We start from the raw sequence: 24,164 nt of genomic DNA on the forward strand, positions 1-24,164 counted from the left end.
TACACATCATCCTGTAATGATTTCCCTAACATTCCCTAACTAACTCATTCATAATGCAAAATCAACTTTAAAGGTACTTACTTGCTTCGTGCCGCGGATCGAACACACACTTCACATGAGCTTCCGGTTTGAGTTCAAGCATTTGATGCTTGAATCCCTCAAACCTAGGCTCTGATACCAACTTGTAACGTCCATAATTTTCTTTTTAAATTTATTAAATAACAACGTACTTTTCTAACGAAATTTGGGCATGACCCGTTTGTAAAACGAGTGGTCCCCTGGTTTTCATAATCAAATATTATTCAAAAATACGCAACCAATCAAAAGACGCAACATACACGTCAAAACATACCATGTTTTTACTTACGAAACCATTAAGTTTATGTACGTACTTACGACAAGTTTTCCAAAAGACAAACAAAACAGAAACTAGGTTTAACTACTAGACGTAAACATCAGTGACAAAGTATTAAACATTGACTTTTACAAAATGCGGAACGCTTGACGGGCTTGAGGCGTGTTCGAACCGGGCAAAGCTTGATAGCTAGACATGAGATTTACCTACATGACCACAACATCAAAAACTCATTAGAACAAAAATTACTTTCTTTAACTCAAGAATCTAACTTACGGACTTGAAACAAATGTGACATTCACAACTTGTGCTTTACTACATTCTTTCATTCTTGCACGGTAATGTGTTCCAACAGAACTTCATACCATTCCTTCTAGACTTACAATAACATCATTCGACCCGTTCAAGAGAAGGGTCTATACATGCATCTTCTTCCATGCTTGATTCGAATTAACATATTTATTGATAAAAACATATCTATAATGAAAACCAAAATTTGTACAAGTAGCGTACCTCGGTCTTCATTCCCTTGTTGCTTCACTTGACTCGAACTTTCTTCTTTAACGCCTACACATAACCATCCATTCTTTTAAATTATGTTTCATACTCAATTTCACATAACGATCGATTAAACATCATACAATTTACTTCACGCATTCATAATCACATTCAATTCACATAAAGTTATGGCTTACAAGACTAACATTTTCATTGAGGCAATTTGTCAAACACTTGGTGTGCACAATATCAACAAAGCACAAGGTACAAGTGTTCATAGCATAATTCTACATGTTCCCTTTCTAATCTAACAAGAAGCAATCAAATTCACATCTTTCTTTCATCCTATCTAAATTTTTCCTATCTCATTCAGATTATGTATCAATTTACCTCCATAAGCATAATATCATAATTCACCATGTTCAACATATTCCTACAACAAGTGGGTATGAACCCTAATCACCCAAACAATCGAAATTAAACAAAATCCTCAATCTATTGTGAATTTCTAACTCACGATTACACAAGATTTCTACATAAGTTCATGATTGGGTTAAAACCCACTTTCTACAAACCACCAAATTAGAATTTTCGACTTACCTTGTGTTGAACATGTCACACCCTGGCTTTGCGGAAGCGTGGTTAATTTGGTGTGACTTCTTAATACCATAGCTTAACCATAACAAAGCTATATGAATAAAAACCATGCAGGATCATCCATTTAATTTAGTTTAAAACCAAGTACAATAACATTGTATCAACGGGAACACACCCTAAAACATAAACATTGTTCAACAAACACAAACATCAACATAACACAAACACGGTTTAAGGACTGTGACTTGTCCAGGAAAGAGTCACATTCCCTAAACCCGGATGACCTCGTACTAGTGCAGCGGGAAAACGCGTCATACCGCGCCAGATCCTTTAATTCCCTGAAATACATGTAAGTTGAAAAATCAACAATAATGTTGAGCGAGTTCATGTGTAAGTGAGCAAATAGACCTTTGTTTGTATAAAAATCCTGGTATGTAGCAAATAAGGAAAAAAAGAGATCACCAGTGGTTTGCAAGGCCATTGATATGTGTGAAATGCAAGTAGGAAGGCTCAAACTAGCAGACTTATGCGTTGGGTACAAAGTCACCCCGAGGTCCGTTATGCTGGGCCTGGGGTTGGGCTCGCTACACCCAAGTAGATCTACCGCTCCTGCCCCTCGGTCCTACCCTGAGGATTAATGACCTCAAGTTTCCGCCTACCCATTCACATGATCTAAGTAATAACCCTCCTTACGCTAACCATACCATGCAAGAAATATTCATAATCATAGTAACATGTATTTCACCCCCGCAGTTTAGAAAACTGAAAACAGTTAAGAGAAAAGGGGGACATGAACTCACAGCGGTGCGTCTCTACCAAGTAATACTCCAAGTCAAGCAGCTGTGCAACGACCTACATGTGCTAACTCTATTAGACGGACGGCCGTGCCTTAGCTTTATGGTCGAAGTTTTGGGAAATAGTTAGACAACTATTTCGTGTTTACATTCTGCGCATACTTGGTAATTATTTTCCTTCCCAAGGATGGGGGATTTAATACATGTGTGTTCGAAATATATTATTAAGTCTCACTTAAAGTATATCTTACTTCTAACTTCAAAATATAAATATTCTTCTCAAAAATATTATATTTTTGCTTCACATAATTTTCCCAAAATAATACTTTAACGAAAATACGCGTTCATAAATATTTCCGTAAAATGCGTAAGTTACGTTTTAACGATCGAGTGGATAATTACCGGTGTAACTCATATATTTATCGTGAAGGCGTTCGTATTATTTTGGATTCGTTAACGTTCGATAATATTATTTTTACCCTAAAAATAATATTTATACACTTCACAAAATAGTTGATAATTGACGTTGTGAAAAATATATTTACTAAATATATATTTATCACGTTTAATTTTGTGAAAATCCCACCTCCGATATTTGTAAATAAAGTCGTGGCGAAACTTATATATTTTGTAAACATGTCGAAAAGTATTTCTAACACTTATAGTGAAAATAATTCGAAGTGTTAGGTTTTTGGAAAAAATTTCGCCAGAGTTTCCTCTGTAACTGGAGGTGGCCACGCTTTCAAGCGTATCATTTTCTTTTACAAATCAATTCAACAATTTTCTTATTCAATCAAAATAATGTCCAACACATCAAACTAGTTAATAAATATGTAAATCGCATAAATCACATGAACTTGTAGTTCTCTAAAATTATGATGTAAATCCCATTACTTTTAGCGGATCTTTATATAAATTAGTCCGGTTTCGTATAAACCTTGCTTTTAAAGAAATCCCGTCTTTACATCTTCTTGTAAATTTTACGAAAATTGTTATTTTGTCGAAACTTTTGTGCTACACAAGTGCTTACACACTTGTGTGTTCTAAAAATCATTCTAGTTAACGTAGGATCCGTCTTTAGAAAACATAATTTCCTTGACACTCGGTCCTTTGAAAATACCACTTGTAGTTCCGTAGATCTACTAGTTTTAAACACTATTTTACAAGTAAAAACGCTTTTACACAAGTTCATGATTCGTGTGTGGTAGAGTTTCACCCTTTAACCCTTGTTTCATTCAAAACAACCTTATGTCATGATCTATGATCATGACCAGACCGGGTTAAATGATGATCCGAGCTACCACAACATAGATCGGGTCCAAATAACCACACAAATCAATTACTACATCATTTACACAACATATGAGCTTTTAACCCTCCATATTAGTGTTTTTAGTAAACTTTAACGCATCAACTTGTAAGATTACGAGTTTTAACCGTTACATATCCTTTTAACCACTTTAAATTAGTTCGAGAAGGTGCTTTAAGTAACTTACCACTAGCTCGAGGCTAGGGAAGAATCTAGACGCAAATAGGGTGGATAAAAGCAAGAGAGCGAGGTCCTTTGAGCTCCGAGTGCACCAAGACTCCTTATACGTGATCCTTAATGCTTGTGTGATGTTGGAATGTGATGAGTGAAATCGAAAAATGGATGGATGTATATAGGGGATCTCGGCCGAAAGCTTTGAGAGGGAAAGAGAGAGTGTTTGTGTTGAGTTGGATGGTGAATGATCAAATGTGCATTACCTTGTTCTTATAGACAATATTTAGAGTTATGATCCAATGGTTTCAATGTCATTTAGATATTAAACATAATAGATTAAAATAATCAAAATTGTACCATGTATGTCCCCTAGGGGACCGAATTCGTAAAGGGGGGGGGGGTTCTAGTTCATTTTCAACTAATTAGTTAGTTATTAGTTAGGTTAATTAGGTTAGTTAAGTGCTTAACCCGGTTAGTAGTGTGTCGTGCTTTATGGTGTGTGTTAGGGTATTCAGGGACCCTAACTGGCTCAGAAAAAGATAAATAATGTTAATGGCAATATTTTCATGTTCCGGGTATAGTCCGGTTGTTCGGTTGGATAGTAATCCGTTAAAGCGCTTAACAAAGCTTTAGACTGTCGTTAATACCATTTTTAGTGACACAACTTATTCCTGACACTTTGGAAAGTGTCTAGTAATATTTTTCTCATGTTTTGGCACTTTATTAGTTAGCTAAAAGCTGAATTGTTAATTAAAGTGCTGAGTTTTGTGCTTAGTGTATGTCCTAGGCACATCCTGTCATTGTATCTTATTCCTAGAGACGCAGTTCTACAACCCTTGTATCCCTACACTCACTATGTGTGTAGTGAAATATTTCTGGCTCATACAGGCCTTAGAGGCAATATCTGCCTGATGCTGGCTTATCAGCATGTTCAATAGGTTATCCGTTCATAGTGCTACTGTGCTTTTGTGCATCATGTTTGTCACTAAGGTTCAGCGTGTAAATAATGTAGTGACGGTAATTAAAGTATGACGCAGGTATGTACAAGTATCAGAAATCAAGTAGCAGTTCATCAGTAATTTCAAGCAAGCACAGTAATTAAACAGTAATTAGTCATTAATTAAGTCGTACGGATACCTGGTTCAGTGAGGGTTGTCACATTCTCCCCCCGTTAGAAAAATTTCGTCCCGAAATTTTACGTTCTGCTTCTAGTCGCAGGATTCTTGGGAAATAAGTGGGGGTATTTCTCTTTCATCCGGTCCTCACGTTCCCAGGTGTATTCAGGACCATGTCTGGCATTCCAACGAACCTTGACGAGCTTGACACTGCTCCGGCGGGTCTTGTTCACTTTCCAATCCGTAACCTCAACAGGTTCTTCAATGAAGTGGAGCGTCTCGTCAACATGAATTTCGTCGGTAGGAATGACAACGGTATCTTGCGTTGGACTCTTCCTCAAATTTGATACGTGGAACGTATCGTGAACACCATTCAGTTCGGCAGGTAGATCCAACTTGTATGCTACGGACCCAATTCTTTTCAGAATTTTGAGCGAGCCAATATACCGCGGATTCAACTTCCCACGCTTCCCGAAGCGTGCCACACCCTTCCAGGGTGATACCTTCAACAAAACCATATCTCCTACCTCAAACTCCAGAGGTTTCCTTTTTCGATCCGTGTAAGCTTTCTGACGGTCACGAGCCGCACTGACGCGATCTCGGATCTGTGCAATCTTATCTGTGGTTTCCTGGACCACATCAGGACCAACTAACTGTCTATCACCTGCGTCAGACCAACAAAGCGGTGATCTGCACTTGCGGCCATATAGAGCTTCGAATGGCGCGGCACCAATACTGGTGTGGTAGCTGTTGTTGTATGAAAATTCGACCAAAGGCAAATGCTTATCCCAGCTACCGCCCAAGTCTATCACACATGCTCTCAGCATGTCTTCCAAGGTCTGTATCGTTCGTTCGCTTTGCCCGTCGGTCTGCGGGTGAAACGCGGTGCTCATACTCAATTGCGAGCCAAAAGCTTCCTGGAAGGATTGCCAAATCCTTGAGACGAACCTTCCGTCTCTATCAGAGATGATTGAGAGAGGTACTCCATGGCGTGTAACAATCTCTTTCATGTAAATTTCGGCCAACTTGCTCGTATTATCCTTCTCTCTGATAGGTAATAAGTGTGCTGACTTCGTCAATCGATCCACTATTACCCAAATAGTGTCATGGCCTTTTGGCGTTCTTGGTAACTTCGTAACAAAATCCATGGAGATTTGTTCCCACTTCCACTTGGGAATTTTCGGTTGTTGCAGAAGTCCTGAAGTCTTCTGGTATTCCGCTTTAACCTTAGCGCATGTTAAACACTTGCTCACATAAACAGCAACATCGCCTTTCATCCTAGGCCACCAATAATACTCCTTAAGGTCCTGGTACATCTTATCCGCTCCAGGGGGGATAGAGTACCGCGATTTGTGAGCTTCATCGAAAATAACTTTCCTTAAACCACCAAACAGAGGAACCCAAATCCTTTTCTCAAAACATAACGTTCCTTCCTTGTTTGGTACCAATAGCTTCTCCATCCCACGGAGATATTCCTCTTCAAGGTTCTCCTCATTGAGAGCTTCTTTCTGCGCGACTCGAATGCGCAAAGAAAGATCGGTCTGAATAATCATTTCCAAAGCCCTAACCCTTATGGGCTTGATCCTCTCCTTTCGACTTAGGGCATCGGCGACCACATTCGCCTTCCCTGGGTGATACTTAATCTCACAGTCGTAGTCATTCAACAACTCTACCCATCGTCTTTGTCTCATATTCAACTCCTTCTGGTTGAATATGTGCTGTAAGCTCTTGTGATCTGTGAAGATTGTGCACTTTGTACTATAAAGGTAGTGTCTCCAGATCTTTAATGCAAAAATTACTGCGCTAAGTTCCAAGTCATGTGTGGTATAGTTCTTTTCATGCACTTTCAGCTGGCGTGACGCGTAAGCAATAACTTTTTGGCGTTGCATCAACACACAACCCAATCCTTGACGTGAGGCGTCACAGTATACCACAAAATCATCTGTACCTTCCGGTAGTGCTAAGATTGGCGCGTTGCAGAGCTTATCCTTCAATATCTGGAACGCCTCTTCCTGTTTGATTCCCCAATCAAACTTCTTATCTTTCTGCGTGAGGAGCGTCAATGGTTGAGCGATTTTTGAAAAATCCTCAATAAATCTTCGGTAATAGCCAGCCAAACCCTAGAATTGTCGAATCTCGGTTGGCGTCTTTGGCGTTTCCCAATTCTTGATCGCTTCGATCTTTGTGGGATCAACATGAATTCCATCTCCGTTCACCACGTGTCCAAGGAATTGGACTTCACGTAGCCAAAACTCGCACTTCGAGAATTTGGCATACAGCTGTTCCTTCTTCAGCAATTCCAGAATGGCCCTTAAATGCTGTTGGTGCTCAGCCTTCGTCCTTGAATAAATCAAGATATCATCGATGAACACTATCACGAACTTATCCAAATACGGCTTGCAAACTCTATTCATCAAATCCATGAACACTGCAGGTGCGTTTGTCAACCCAAACGACATGACTAGAAACTCGTAGTGTCCATATCGAGTTCTGAAGGCTGTCTTCGGGATACTCTACTCTTGTATCCTTAACTGATGGTATCCAGATCGAAGATCGATCTTTGAATAAAAGCTTGAACCTTGCAGTTGGTCGAACAGATCATCAATCCTTGGCAGAGGGTATCTATTCTTGATCGTCAACTTGTTCAACTCCCGGTAGTCAATGCACATACGAAAACTACCGTCCTTCTTTTTGACAAACAAGACTGGAGCTCCCCAAGGCGAGAAGCTTGGTCGGATAAATCCCTTGTCTAACAACTCCTGAAGTTGTGTCGACAGTTCTTGCATCTCAGAAGGGGCAAGTCTATAAGGTGCCTTAGCCACAGGCGCGGCGCCTGGAACTAAGTCGATGTGAAATTCCACTTGTCTCTGAGGCGGAAATCCAGGCAAGTCCTATGGGAAGACTTTTGGATATTCCCTCACGACAGGGATGTCTTCGATCTTCGGTTCTTCAGCTTTCTTATCTACAATGTGTGCCAAAAAGGCAGCACATCCCTTCAGTAAACATTTTCGCGCTTTGAGGCAGCTGATAATCCTCAACGGTGTATCACGCTTTTCTCCGTGAACCACAACTGTTTCACCATCTTCTGTTGGGATACGAACAACCTTTTCATGACAAACTATCTCAGCCTTGTTGCCTGATAACCAATCCATTCCTACCACCACGGCGAAGCTTCCCAACTGGACTGGTAGTAGATCCAGAGCAAACTCACGCTCTCCTAATTCGATCACACAACCTCTGATAACTTCATTGGCTTCTACCAACTTTCCATTAGCCAATTCGATCGAGTACGGAATATCTAATTTACTAGCGGCTAAACCAAGCATATTCTTAAACTCTAACAACACGAAGCTATAATCGGCGCCAGTATCAAATAAAACGGACGCATAGCGTTGGTTTACAGGGAACGTACCAGTAACGACATTGGGATCCTGGCGCGCTTCCCTTGCTTCAATATTAAACACTCTTCCACGGGCCTGGTTTAACTCTGGGCAGTTCCTCTTGTAGTGCCCAAGATCACCACAGTTGAAGCATCCGGATCTTTGCCCATTTCCACCAGCTTGATTATTCCTCTGATTACGATTCACAGCGCCCACTTGATTAGCATTGTTAACTCGATTTCCATCACCTCCATTGTTCCCTTGTGGGCGATTTCCATTTCCGCCCCGGTTGGTGTTTCTGTTTCCGAATCTTCCCTGGCCTCTCTGGCCAGCTGTGGCCCAACAAGAATCCTTCAAGTGGCCAGTCTTTCCACAAGCTTCACAAACTTTCAAACCACAACGGCCAGAATGGTGGCGCTGGCAGGTATTACACTTGGGCTGGGTGCCCATGTATCCTTTTCCTTTCTTCTCACTACCAGCTGTAACCTGAGCTGGCGTGCTTGTTTCTCCTTTCTTACCCATACCGCTAGTGCCTTGCTTGAAGTTCGAAAACTTCCGCTTGTTACCTCCTGATGACTCCACATGAGTCTCTTTCGTCTTTGGCTCAACTTCATCAAACTTGTTCAGGCGAATAGCCTCCTTTGTGAGAGCCACGCTCAAATCAATCGCCTCAGTAATAGTCGCAGGCTTGGAGGAGGTCACCATGCTTATGATTTGAGGAGCAAATCCCCAAATAAAACGTTCAATCCTCTTGAACTCTGGAGTGACCATGTAGGGTACCACATGCGATAAGTCATGAAACCTCTGAACGTATTCTGCGATCTTTGGACCTTCCATCTTTAAATGCGAGAACTCTGTTTCCAATCTTTGGATTTCAGCGCGGGAACTGTACTTTTTGTGCATAAGTTCCTTCAGTTCGGTCCAGGTCAGCGCGTAGGCAGCAGCTTCACCAAATGTCTGTACTTGCAAATTCCACCAAGATAGGGCTCCATCCAAGAATAGCCCAGAGATATAGGTGACTTGCTGATCTAGTGCGCATTTGCTCATGCGAAGAACAGATTCAGTTTTCTCAGCCCAACGAACAAAGGCGATAGCACCTCCTGTGCCATCAAAGTTGACTGGCTTGCAGTCTAGAAACTGCTTATAGGTGCACCCATGAGGTGGGTTGTTGTTGTTGCCAATGTTGCCAGAGTTGCTTCCACTAGTCCCTCCTTGAGAGGCGGCGTATTGTGCGATGGCAGCAGCGATGATTTGCTGGAGTTCTGCCTGATTGGTAGGCATCTAGGGTTGTTGACGTCTCGGCGGCATCTTCTAACGATGTGTTTACGTCGGTCAGGCCATAGTAAAGCGCACGTATATAATAATAGTAATAGTACATAACATCTCATGTTATCAATATATCATTCACATATCATCTCATGTCACAAATATCATTCACACAACATCCCATGTCATAAAAATATAAATAACCTATCAAACATCAAATATGATGAGAATACTGCGATTGCCATATATCGAGACCACATAGTAAGTGTACAAGTACATCACAGTGTCATACAACATCAATCGACTAAGGGCTACATCACCCCAGTCCAAAAACTATATCAAATCAGTGTTACTACATCCCATGTACAAAATCAACAAAAGTCATAATCAGAAAGTAGTCTCCAAAAATGCTGTGCAATCAAAAGCAATCGCCGTCTTCTCACCAACGTCTACCCAAACGGCACTGATGAGCTCTATACGGATGGCGGTGGAGGAGGGGGAAAGTGAGTGTAAAACAAACGACGCAACTGGAGCCAGTCCTCCTCCATGGCTCTCTGAGTACGAAGGAAAGAAGCAACCTGCTGCTCTAGTGCAAAGAGGCGTGCAGCATAATCTAGGGGTACAGGTCGAGAAGGCTACAAAGGAGAGTGGGTCTAACCCTAGCACTGATACGGCGGCAGCTGAGCTCTCTCTAGCTCCTGAATGCGCTGTGTGTGTGCCTCATGCTGAGCGACAAAAGACATCAAGACGTCCTCAATAGTGTGCCCCATGTGGAAGGGATGGTAGGGGTCGGTCGGTGGCATAACAGGTGGTGATGACCAGAGAAACGGCTCCCTGGCTGGATCAAAAGGTGCCACATGAAATGGAGAAACAGGGGGTAAAATAGGTGGAAACTGTGACATGAAGGGAACAGATGTCGGCACATGCCCAAAGGGATGGGCCGAGGAACCCTCTCCAGGTCGCGCTGGAGGTGTAAACTGAGGGAATGAAAAGGAGGTATCAACGTGACGAGTATCAGTGATCTGAGGGGGAATAGATGGAACCTCATCATCAGCAGGAATCCACCCGTGCTGTGCGTGCTCATCTCGTGGATCCATGTGGGTCACGAACAGTGCATGCTCGGGCTCTAGTGGAACGGGATCAGGTGGGGGAGCAACAAGAGGGTGAACGGGTGCATCAGCAATAAGTGGGTGATCAACATGATCAGCAGTAATGACATGATCGCCCTCCAACAACGGAGCATCCACAGGGTGATCATCAACAGGTGGGTCAGCAAACACAGGCTCAATAGGCATGCCAACATGAACGGGGTCATGCTCAAGCACAGGGTCTAGAGCGGCTGCCTGCTCAGGGGCGATGGCAGGCTCAGGATCATCAAAAGCCATCTCAAAGTCAAACTCAGGGTCGATGGGATCCACTGGGTCAGCTGGGTCGACTGGATCCTCCATAGGCTGATCCATAGGTATAAACTCTATATCCTGATCCGGGTCGAACCCTGGGGGAAAGATAGGATCGGAATCCTCCACATCATCATGGTCGAAAGCAAAGCTAGGAATAGGGGCAACAAAGGATGCCTGGTCAGGATCTGAACCATGTGAAAAGTGCTGTGCGCTCAGAGTGTGGGAAGGTGCGGAGGCCACAGACTCAAAGGAGTCTGGAGCAGGTGAGTGTGCAGGTGACTCCGCAGCTGGAGCATCTGCGAGCAGTAAAAGTCCTCCGTCGGCTATGAGGGCCTCGCCCTCCTCATCGTCCTCTAGGAGATCATCGTCAAACAGATCAATATCGCCGTCAGCCTCGGCGTCGAGAAGTAAATCGTAGGCAGGGTAAACAGCTAAGGGTATGGGAGCAGGGATCTCCACTAACGGTAGGTACTCAACAAGAGGGCCATCGGCGAGCTCATCAGCCTCGTCAGGTAGCGCGAAGGACTGGAAGTCGTCCTCGTCCGTGATAAAAACGTCCAACGTGTGCACCTCGTGCTCTGAAGATGCTAGGTCATTAGATACTATAGGTCTAGGTCCTGTGGTGTCTGAGTCGCCAGTACCAGGCGAGTCCATGTGTCTATAACATAAACGCAAATATGCACAAATAATCAGTCATACAATCAGGTAAACACATTAGTCACCAAGTAGATCTACCGCTCCTGCCCCTCGGTCCTACCCTGAGGATTAATGACCTCAAGTTTCCGCCTACCCATTCACATGATCTAAGTAATAACCCTCCTTACGCTAACCATACCATGCAAAAAATATTCATAATCATAGTAACATGTATTTCACCCCCGCAGTTTAGAAAACTGAAAACAGTTAAGAGAAAAGGGGGACATGAACTCACAGCGGTGCGTCTCTACCAAGTAATACTCCAAGTCAAGCAGCTGTGCAACGACCTACATGTGCTAACTCTATTAGACGGACGGCCGTGCCTTAGCTTTATGGTCGAAGTTTTGGGAAATAGTTAGACAACTATTTCGTGTTTACATTCTGCGCATACTTGGTAATTATTTTCCTTCCCAAGGATGGGGGATTTAATACATGTGTGTTCGAAATATTTTATTAAGTCTCACTTAAAGTATATCTTACTTCTAACTTCAAAATATAAATATTCTTCTCAAAAATATTATATTTTTGCTGCACATAATTTTCCCAAAATAATACTTTAATGAAAATACGCGTTCATAAATATTTCCGTAAAATGCGTAAGTTACGTTTTAACGATCGAGTGGATAATTACCGGTGTAACTCATATATTTATCGTGAAGGCGTTCGTATTATTTTGGATTCGTTAACGTTCGATAATATTATTTTTACCCTAAAAATAATATTTATACACTTCACAAAATAGTTGATAATTGACGTTGTGAAAAATATATTTACTAAATATATATTTATCACGTTTAATTTTGTGAAAATCCCACCTCCGATATTTGTAAATAAAGTCGTGGCGAAACTTATATATTTTGAAAACATGTCGAAAAGTATTTCTAACACTTATAGTGAAAATAATTCGAAGTGTTAGGTTTTTGGAAAAAATTTCGCCAGAGTTTCCTCTGTAACTAGAGGTGGCCACGCTTTCAAGCGTATCATTTTCTTTTACAAATCAATTCAACAATTTTCTTATTCAATCAAAATAATGTCCAACACATCAAACTAGTTAATAAATATGTAAATCGCATAAATCACATGAACTTGTAGTTCTCTAAAATTATGATGTAAATCCCATTACTTTTAGCGGATCTTTATATAAATTAGTCCGGTTTCGTATAAACCTTGCTTTTAAAGAAATCCCGTCTTTACATCTTCTTGTAAATTTTACGAAAATTGTTATTTTGTCGAAACTTTTGTGCTACACAAGTGCTTACACACTTGTGTGTTCTAAAAATCATTCTAGTTAACGTAGGATCCGTCTTTAGAAAACATAATTTCCTTGACACTCGGTCCTTTGAAAATACCACTTGTAGTTCCGTAGATCTACTAGTTTTAAACACTATTTTACAAGTAAAAACGCTTTTACACAAGTTCATGATTCGTGTGTGGTAGAGTTTCACCCTTTAACCCTTGTTTCATTCAAAACAACCTTATGTCATGATCTATGATCATGACCAGACCGGGTTAAATGATGATCCGAGCTACCACAACATAGACCGGGTCCAAATAACCACACAAATCAATTACTACATCATTTACACAACATATGAGCTTTTAACCCTCCATATTAGTGTTTTTAGTAAACTTTAACGCATCAACTTGTAAGATTACGAGTTTTAACCGTTACATATCCTTTTAACCACTTTAAATTAGTTCGAGAAGGTGTTTTAAGTAACTTACCACTAGCTCGAGGCTAGGGAAGAATCTAGACGCAAATATGGTGGATAAAAGCAAGAGAGCGAGGTCCTTTGAGCTCCGAGTGCACCATGACTCCTTATACGTGATCCTTAATGCTTGTGTGATGTTGGAATGTGATGAGTGAAATCGAAAAATGGATGGATGTATATAGGGGATCTCGGCCGAAAGCTTTGAGAGGGAAAGAGAGAGTGTTTGTGTTGAGTTGGATGGTGAATGATCAAATGTGCATTACCTTGTTCTTATAGACAATATTTAGAGTTATGATCCAATGGTTTCAATGTCATTTAGATATTAAACATAATAGATTAAAATAATCAAAATTGTACCATGTATGTCCCCTAGGGGACCGAATTCGTAAAGAGGGGGGGGTTCTAGTTCATTTTCAACTAATTAGTTAGTTATTAGTTAGGTTAATTAGGTTAGTTAAGTGCTTAACCCGGTTAGTAGTGTGTCGTGCTTTATGGCGGGTGTTAGGGTATTCAGGGACCCTAACTGGCTCAGAAAAAGATAAATAATGTTAATGGCAATATTTTCATGTTCCGGGTATAGTCCGGTTGTTCGGTTGGATAGTAATCCGTTAAAGCGCTTAACAAAGCTTTAGAGTGTCGTTAATACCATTTTTAGTGACACAACTTATTCCTGACACTTTGGAAAGTGTCTAGTAATATTTTTCTCATGTTTTGGCACTTTATTAGTTAGCTAAAAGCTGAATTGTTAATTAAAGTGCTGAGTTTTGTGCTTAGTGTATGTCCTAGGCACATCCTGTCATTGTATCTTATTCCTAGAGACGCAGTTCTACAACCCTTGTATCCCTACACTCACTATGGGTGTAGTGAAATATTTCTGGCTCATACAGGCCTTAGAGGCAATATCTGCCTGATGCTGGCTTATCAGCATGTTCAATAGGTTATCCGTTCATAGTGCTACTGTGCTTTTGTGCATCATGTTTGTCACTAAGGTTCAGCGTGTAAATAATGTAGTGACGGTAATTAAAGTATGAAGCAGGTATGTACAAGTATCAGAAATCAAGTAGCAGTTCATCAGTAATTTCAAGCAAGCACAGTAATTAAACAGTAATTAGTCATTAATTAAGTCGTAGGGATACCTGGTTTAGTGAGGGTTGTCACAGAACAAGCTTAGATGGTTAAAAATTGGAGCTCATGCATCAATTTAAGCCCTTAATTCCTTCCTAACCTTGGGATTTTCTGAAAGTTAGGGTTTGTTCTTGGCCCCCTGCTCTTGATCGATCCCACGTACACACCAGGATGTGTGTTTTTGTTTTCCCCTTTTTCTTTTATTTGTTTTAATTAAAACTTTCATCCTTTTTAACAGGTTTGGTCCCTACACTTACTTAGATTGTTTATTTGTCATAAACCTTCCTTCTAATCAAGTTACTAGTATAAATGCTTAACTAGGTTAAATATAACATGACTAGACTTTTAAGTAATATAAATAAATTACATATTTTGGGGTGTTACATAATGTAATAGAAACTGATGAAAAATGGGCAGCACAACGCTTGAAAATGGTCGAAATAAGGTTTCGCTTCAAATCGCTGGTGAGAAATTGACTCATAAGCGAAAGGGTGAAAGTGACCGACAAGCGAAACCTCTGACGTTATATATGTGATGAGGTTTCACGTTTGTGACCATTGACACATAAGCGGAACCTCATATGTAGCTATAAGCGAAACCTCTGTGAAGCAGCCAAATAAGCGAAACCTTTGTTTTGGATGACAAATAAGCGAAACTACTAGCTTGTTTTCAAAAGTTTAACTTTTTAACATTTTTCAGATTGACCACCATCACACCCAGTTGACCAAGTCCAAATCAATGACCTTGGTCAATTGTTTGACCCACCAAGTCCAAGTTAATGGCCTTGGATGATCAGATTTATGAAGTTTGCTGACGTTTCTTTCTGAAATCAGTTCAACTGAATGAACTTCTGATCAATTTGAACTTCCAAACACATTTTAACTTTCAAACAATATACCAATCACTGTTAGCAATCTCCAGCTTACCCATCCCTCATCAAAACACTGACATGTTCTGCACTTAGGCTTTGATCTTCCAATTCCCAACATCGGTTGTCGAAAAATAAGATGAGAAAAGAAAATCTTTTTGGATTTTAACTGGATAAACTGAAACTATGTACACACAATATTTTTGTGAGTGTGTTAGGGGATCATATCAGCTGCCGACCAGACACGAGCACCGTTAAGCTGTTTATTTCATACTAAGCTTTTAAACAATTTGCGTAGATTGCCGATATACTGATCCACTTAAACTCTCACAAAATTTTCAATCTGTTCGGGATATGTAATTAGTGTTTTAAGACTTAACAATCTACATGTGTCCCACCTCAGTATATACTCCCGTATCTGAATCCCAGTATTCAGTATTACAGGTGAGTATACCACAGCTGATATCTGTTAAGGGGTAATATGCAAGGGCCGTGAGAGCTCAGGTCGATACTTCCGTATACGCAGAGAGATGACGGCTTCGACTTTAAGGTGTGTCCCCTTTAGAGGATCTTTTGTTTTCAACAGCAGCGACTATAAATTTTATTGTTTCATCAGCATGCTGAGGGCGAGCTTATGTTTCAAAGCTTTTTGTAGAAAGTATTATCCGGGACTAGGTCAGTATTTCCATACAGCAGAAGTCCCGGGATAATACCCCATATATCACTGAGTATAAAGACCTAGTATCTCAGAATACGGGACCTTTCAAACAGGATTTCAGGGGTTACCTATATATCCTGGAGGTGTTCCCCACGTAAACGCAAGTGAAATTTATGTTTATATCCCAAACTGATTTACTAATTTTGCAAAAACCTACCGGCACATCTTTAGCGAGACTGCTTAATTGCATTTTTTACAATACAAATCTTTAGCGTACTGTGTCCGTCTAGCTGATGTACTATTATTTCCCCTATTCTACACAACTCTTTTTTGAAATTTTCTAATGTTTTTGGATTTTATGGTTTTCTATTGTTTTTGTATTTTTTGATTTTATCATGTTTTTGTATTTTTCTGCGAATATATCTCCCCCTAAAACTAAAACATATTTTTGTGTTTTTGTTTTTATCGAAAAGCAGAAAATAAAACTGTACAAAAGAAATTTGACAACACAACACAGGTTCATGTCAGATCGCCGCCCAAATCGGCTTCACATTCGATTACCCTCCCAGATTGCAGATTCTTCATCCCATTTAATTTCAAAAGATAATAAAATCTCTTTTTGTCGAATGGTTTAGTGTAAAAATCTGCTTTCTGATCATCGGTGTTAACGTGTTCAATTCGAATTAACTTTTTCTCATGACAATCACGGATAAAGTGATGACGGATTTCAATGTGTTTAGTTTTCGAATGGTGAACCGGATTTTTAGTAACATTAATGGCTGCTTCATTGTCCACGAAAATTGGTGTATCCAAGAATTGCAAACCGAAGTCGCGCATCTGCTGTTGGATCCAAAGAATCTGCGAGCAACAGCTAGAAGCTGAGACATACTCAGCCTCACATGTGGAGAGCGCTACTGCAGTTTGTTTCTTGCACTGCCAGGTGACAAGTCGAGTTCCGAAGAACTGGCACCCAGCAGTGGTGGACTTAGCATTCTGTTTACAGCTGCCAAAATCAGAATCAGCGAAACCAGACAAAGTAAAGTCACCCGATCGAGGGTACCACAAGCCGATGCTTGGGCAACCCTTCAAATACCGTAAAATACGTTTCACTATAGTCAGGTGCGACTGCTTCGGATTCGACTGATATCTGGCGCAGAGACACGTCGGGTACATGATGTCTGGACGGGAAGTCATGAGATACATCAACGATCCGATGATTGATCAGTATAATGTCTCGTCCATCTTCACACCTTGCTCGTCGGGACAAATTCCATGATTCTGCACGAGGGGGGTGGATGCAGGACTGCAATCTGTCATATCGAACTTGTCGAGCACGTCCTTTACATACTTTGATTGGTGTATGAAGATTCCATCGGGCAATTGTTCCACCTGCAGCCCGAGGAAGAACTTCATCTCCCCCATCGAACTCATCTCGAACTTCTTCTTCATTACCTTCTCAAACTCTTTGCAAAGATAGTCGTTGGTGGATCCAAAAATGATATCGTCCACATAAATCTGCACGATCAACAAGTGGCCTGCTTCTTCTTTGGTGAACAAAGTGCTGTCTACTGTGCCTCTTGTGAACCTGTTGTCCAGCAAGTATGTCGAAAGCGTCTCGTACCAGGCTCTCGGGGCCAGGTGCAGTCCGTATAGCGCTTTGTCCAGTAGATACACCTTGTTTCTGTGTAGTGGGTCTGTGAACCCCGGTGGTTGCCCTACGTACACTTCTTCTCTGATTGTGCCGTACAGGAAGGCAGATTTGACGTCAAGTTGATAAACTTTAAAATCTTTCCAAGATGCAAAGGCTAGAAAAATCCGAATTGCCTCAAGTCTGGCAACCGGTGCGTAAACTTCATCGTAATCTATTCCTTCCTGTTAACTGAAGCCTTGAACCACAAGTCGTGCCTTGTTTCTCACCACGACACCTCTGTCATCACGCTTACACTTAAAAACCCATTTCTTCTTGATTAACTTCTGATTCTTAGGTAGATCGACAAGTCTCCAGACGCCCAGTTTTTCAAACTGTTGCAGCTCCTCCTGCATTGCATTCACCCAACTATCTTCGGTCAATGCCTCTTTGTAGGTTCTGGGCTCTATCTGCGAAATGAAACATTTAAGTGAGACTTCTTTCTGCATATCAGCAATAGAAGAGTAAAAACAAGTAAAAGCTTGGTCTATTTGATGTCGGGTCTTGACACCACTTTGTAGGTCACCAATGATCTGTTCTGAAGGGTGGTAAGACAACGTCCGTGGCATAACCGTGTCAAGTACAACTACTTCCGATTCCAAATTCGAAATATCGAGATCAACGGCTTCATCCACAGCATCCTCTGAAGTATCATTTGGCTCCTCGTCAAAGGTAGGAGCGGGTTCCTCCTCTGAGTCGTCAGAAACGTCAAATGACGGAGTTGGTTCCTCTGGTGGTTCATGAGTAGTTCCACTTGGTCCTGCTTCATTGTCGTGGGTACCCACGGTGGGTTGAGAAACTTCTAGTGGAATAGACACAGGCTCTTGTGAAGTATATTGCTGATACTGGTACAGAAAAGCAAGTTCCTCATCACTCGGCTCGACAGGCAGTTGAAACGACTCCCAGAGTTTGTCGTAATCGAATAGAGTTCTTTCTTCGGGAAGTTGTGGCGATGGAGTGTGCTTCTGACAATCCACATGTTGGACTTGAATCACCTTCCCCAGACATGGTACGAACACCCTCTTCAGCGGGCTTGCGTAACCTACAAAGAAACCCTCATTAGCTTTTGCTCCAAATTTACCATTTTCATCTATAAACGTGCAAGGTGAACCAAAAGGTTCTAAAAACTCAAGGTTTGGCTTGTAACGATGCAACAGCTCAAAGCAAGTCTTCTTGAATTTCTTGATAGTGAGAACTATATTCAAAGTGTAATAGGCTGCTGAAACTGCTTCACTCCAGAAGTAGATTGGTAGCTTGGAATCAGCTAACATCGTACGTGCTGTCTCGATCAGGGTCCGATTCTTTCGTTCAGCTACGCCGTTTTGCTGTGGTGTGTATGGCGCACTGAATTCATGAAGAATTCCATTCTCGTTGCAGAACTCGTACATCTTGTTGTTCTTGAATTCCGTTCCGTTGTCGCTCCGAATCCTCCGGATTGGCAGTTTGTACACCGTTTCCATCTTCTTGAAAAGCATCATCAATGACTCGAATGTTTGATCTTTTCGTTCTAAGCACACAACCCACGAAAACCTCGTAAAGTCGTCTGTTACCACCAAACAATATAAATCCCCGCTAATGCTCTTGACGTTAACAGGCCCGAAGAGATCCATTTGCAATCTCTCAAGAGGTAACCTGATAGAGTTGAGCATCTTCGGTGGATGTGACTTCCGAGTCTGCTTTCCCTTTTTACATGCAATACAATCATCAAGTAAATGGAAGTTTTTCACATTAACACCATCAACTAAATCGTTATGTACTAAAAAGTTCATTTTATGCACGTGAATGTGACCCATTTTCCGGTGCCACATTATGGACTCCTTTTCAGTAGCTTTAGACTTGGTGACAAAACACTGTTTTTGATGAGTTATTGGCATTGCGACACTCATGTCCAAAATATAAAGATCATTTACCCGCGGAGCGCGCAACAACACCAACTCATCAGGGATTTTAAACCCTGGTTTCAACACTAAACATTCAGATTTCGTAAAATGTACACTGAAATCTTTATCACAAATCTGTGATATACTCAGTAAGTTGTTTTCCAGCTCGACGATATAGTTCACTTTGTCAAATGAGATCACTCCATTTGTAAGCGTTCCTTGACCGACAATTCTACCTCCTTGATTCCCTGCGAACCCAACATAGCTTCCATTGATTGACTTAACATCATAAAGAAGGGCTAAAGTCCCAGTCATATGACATGAAGCTCCACTGTCCATAATCCATCTTGAAAGAATTGACTTGGGCAGCCCCTGCAAACATCAAAAACAATTTATTCAAACAATGAAGCCCATGATTTCTTTACTTCCGACACACTCCCGAACACAACATCACACTTTTCATTTGTTTTCGGAAAATCGAATATGACATTTGGAATCTTTTCTTTCACAACTGTTTTAACTTTGTTGGTTATTGGAGGAAATTCATCAAGAAACTTATCAACTTCATTTTCAAAATCAACCACATCATCTTTAAAAAGATTTGAATCATTTTTCAAAGCGTTCTCCATCTTCTTGACCTCAACCAACGGTTTCGATTTCGCGATCCAAGACTAATTTTCAAAAATTTTCGTCTTAGGGTAAAACTTTGAAGTCTTTCTAATCTTAGAGGATTCGCCAATCTCGAAAGTCGATTTCGGCTTATCCTCCGACTTCAACGATTCACCTCTTTTCAAAATACGGATCGGAGAAACCATTTCCTTTTTACCTTTTGAAACAACTTGTGATTTAGGTCGAGATTTTTGAACCATTTGTTTTTGAACATTTGGTTTTTCAACCTTTGGTTTCTCAACCATTTGTTTTTGAACTGGTTTTTCAACAACATGTTTCTTAAAAACTTTTTGACACTGTTTTGCCATGTGACCAATCTCATTGCAGCGATAGCACACTCTTTTATCATACTCGACAAAAGTAGTATTGACCGTTTCTTCTTTAAGCTTCTGTGCTGCATTGAAATCGTCCACAGCTTTTTGACTAAAAATATATTCCTTTTCAACATCAGTACTAGGACCAGCAACAAAAACATCATCTATCTTTTCTTTTGGCTTAACCACTTGTTTAGCCATTTTCTTTTCAAACCCAATTCCTTTGTTTTTAAGATGATTTTTCTTGTTTTGACCTTTACCAACCCCATCTTTCTTTTCGGAACTTGTGGGATGTGAAGTAACAAACGATTTTTTCAGTTTCGAAAAGAATTCATTGTTATTGATTTCGTTAACGTTCAATTCAACCAGTTTAAAAACGTTCTCGACATTTTCAATCTTGACATTCTGAAGCGGGTACTCGAAGTCGGAATAAAGTTTGTCAGTTCCAACCATAGTGTATACCACCATGATCGGATCATCATTCGTACTTTTTTCCGATTTCGGTACATATCGATCTAAGAAATTTCCTTCGTCTTCAGAATCACTGACAGCCTTTTCAGAATGAGCCTTTTTAGATTTCTCACTTTCCTCATCCAACACCTGATCGATAACATTTTTGATAACCTGAGATTCGTTATCAGTGTCAGATGCAGTGAAAGTGATATCAATGCTGTCAGGTAAATCACTCTCAATCGTTTTCAACTTAAGATTTAAAGCAGCTTCCACCCCATCTGGATATTTCTGAGTGTAGTGATTCCACATTGGGGGTGGAACGCTCTTGAAAACAGGTGTAGCATGTGGCTGTTGAGGGACAATTTGTTCCAAAACATAAGACGAAGCCACATAGCTCATTAACTTTTTATCAATCCTGTCATTCTCTATCTTGGCCAATTCAAACAGTGTTCTTTTCTTAGTGACACAATTGTGTCAAGATGATAATTGACTTCTCTTTGTTTATCAAACAGTGTAGCTTTAGCCAATTTAGTAGCTTTATCATTTTCGACACTTTCTTTTTGAATCATCTTAATTGATCTGGCTAAGGTATCATAGGCTTCTTTTAATTGTTCAAGGTCAAACTTAATCATATCTGAATGATGTTTCAATTCCCGATACTTAGTTTCTTTTTCAAGACACTCCACGCATGGTTGTAAACAACGTTGGCATGGCGTTTCGGAGATTGGAACAACTTTTTCATCAACCTTTTCATCACAAACAGTTTTACCGACATGCTTTGACTCAGACACAGACTGTTTGACAGATTTGACCTCCTGAACTCCAGATTCCTCTCTGTTAACCGACACCTTATCGACAGACTGTGACTCCTTGGGTTCTGAATCTACCTCTTTAAGCTTTCCCATTAAAGCTTTGTCTGCAATGTCTTTCAGAACTTCTCTGGTCATCTCTTTAGACACGTCAATCACTTCTTCGACGACTTCTTTCTTCTCCTCAAATCTAGGACAAGATCCGGTTCTTGGTTCCTCGAAATAACCTGCAAAAGAATCAAACACATTAGGAGGCATAACTGATTTCATAGTATAAACTAACTCCTCCTGTTGTGATTGATAGTAGTATACTTCAGCTGCTATTTCATCAACATCTATAACCTTTTCCATAGGAATCTCTTCAACAACTACAGAAACAACTTCATCAACAACCTCCGGCTCAGAAACTACCTCAGAAATCTCAACAACCTCTGCCATCATGGCCTGATCATCTCTACCAGAGATATATTTATCCCAGCTAAAACCTGCAGCTACCTGTTCATCATCTTGATTCACAATCATTGCCTATTAAGGTTTGTTTTCTATCTGTGGCCTTTGAACATTTTACTGTTGGTTCGGTCGATGGTAGATTGCCTGTCGATAGTAATCATTGGTCAACGGGTTTTGGTGATTGTTGACTTCACAGTTTGGACACTCTCGTTTAAAGTGACCCCGTTCTTTACACTTGAAACACGTTACTTTCGACTTATCAAATCCCAACTTCTGATCCGGACCAGATAAACTGTTTCTTCCCGTGATTTCCATGAACCTTTGAGCACGACGAACTAGGCTTGCCATACCCCATTTAATGTCAATCAGTTCAAGCTCCTCGGGGTCTATTTGGTCATAGTCCTCCTTTGTCATGTCCGGATTTCCAATTTTCCCCGCAACTAGACCTTCATATGCCTCGAGAACGGAAGCGAGTAGTGCAATACGTTGCTTCGCAGCAGTTTCCGTTATCTCGTTTCCATTTTTGATGTTCACTGCAATATTATACTGTACTCCAGAAACATACGCCTGATGATTAGATCCGGTAGAGCTTTGAGGCGAAGACTGTTCCTGAACTTTGACATTCGGCTCAAAATTCGCGAAAGGTGTAGAACTGCTTGATTGATGAGAACTTGATGTAGCATTTGACGTGTTATCAGCACTTAATCCTGTTTGTATCTTTGGGCTTTGAAGATTCGCAACTGAAGGACTGCCTTTGTAGTATAAAGATACATCTTGTTGCATGCTAGCAGAATTCATCTTTTTTATCTTCAACAACTCAAGCTCGTGGGCTTCGATCTTTTCAATAAATGAACTCAGATTGAGATTCACAAAATCGGAACTGTTTTTCAGCATCATAAGATACGTTCCCCACTCATCATATGGAAGTGCATCACAAAGTTTATCAATCCATTCTTCATCTGTTTTTTCAATTTCTAATCTTTTCATTTCAACTACAAGGTGGCAATATCTTTCGATTAACTGTTTTGTTGACTCTCCTCTGATCCCAGTAAAAATATCGAATTCTTTCTTGATAAGCGCCTTTTTGCTCTTGATCATAGAAACACTTCCTTTAAACTTCAGTTGTAGCGCTTGCCAGATTGACTGAGAACTTTCGTCATGTTGTAGCAATACGAGGATGTCTTCTTTAATGGCTTGCTATGCTCACCATTTTCTTTTCAGCTTTAAACTCTGTCTGTTCAGTATCTATAAGGCTTCCAATATGTTTAACCATCCTGAGCCCATCAACTGGATGTACGTATTTCTTTTCGATCTTCATCCAACACTCGAAATGGTTGGCCAGAACCCAGTTTTTAAACCTTCCGGACCATCCAGAATATTCATCTAAGCTCATCAGTTTGGGTGGCTTTTGCATTGTTCCCAATTCATTTTCCATGTTGACATTCTGTACGATACTGGCTGGACTTTGAATAGCCGCACCACTTCCCGCAAACATGTTATAGAAATCTTGATTATCAATTTTTAGTTGACAAAACTCGAACACAGACTAAGTTTTCAATACTTGATCGCGTACAAAACGGACTAAATGCTCAAAACACAGATTTTTCACTAACACAGGTCAAATAAGCGAAACCAAACACCAAGTGTACGTATAAGCGAAACCAGGTGATGTACAACCAAGCGAAACTACACAATGACCTCAAAAGCGGAACTATTTCAAGACTGATAAGCGAACCCTTCAAGCGAAACCTCAGCACAGACGTTTGAAGCGGAACCTATTAGCAAAATCTACAAGACTAATAAGTGAAACCCTTCAAGCGAAACCTAAGCAAAGACATTTGAAGCGGAACTTATAAGCGAAACCTTCTAAAATGTCACAATAAACGGAAATCCACAAGCGAAACCTCTGAAAATGGCACTTGAAGCGAAACCTTTTGAGCGAAACCTTGAATTTC

At 40.6% G+C, this 24,164-nt stretch overlaps 1 long non-coding RNA gene across 2 annotated transcripts; it reads right to left on the reverse strand.

Annotated features, from left to right (window-relative positions):
* Positions 1–462: 462 nt before the first annotated feature.
* Positions 463–14,580, reverse strand: LOC110897105. 2 transcript variants are annotated; one of them, XR_002568447.2, is made up of 3 exons: positions 14,522–14,580; positions 869–922; positions 463–561 (listed from the first exon to the last, which is right to left on the reverse strand). It is a non-coding gene; the product is annotated as an uncharacterized LOC110897105 (long non-coding RNA). The 2 variants fall into 2 exon arrangements; XR_002568448.2 differs by lacking the exon at positions 14,522–14,580 and adding an exon at positions 1,454–1,465.
* Positions 14,581–24,164: the final 9,584 nt, after the last annotated feature.

This window comes from Helianthus annuus, chromosome 12, assembly GCF_002127325.2.
Source record: "Helianthus annuus cultivar XRQ/B chromosome 12, HanXRQr2.0-SUNRISE, whole genome shotgun sequence".
NCBI classification, from domain to species: domain Eukaryota; kingdom Viridiplantae; phylum Streptophyta; class Magnoliopsida; order Asterales; family Asteraceae; genus Helianthus; species Helianthus annuus.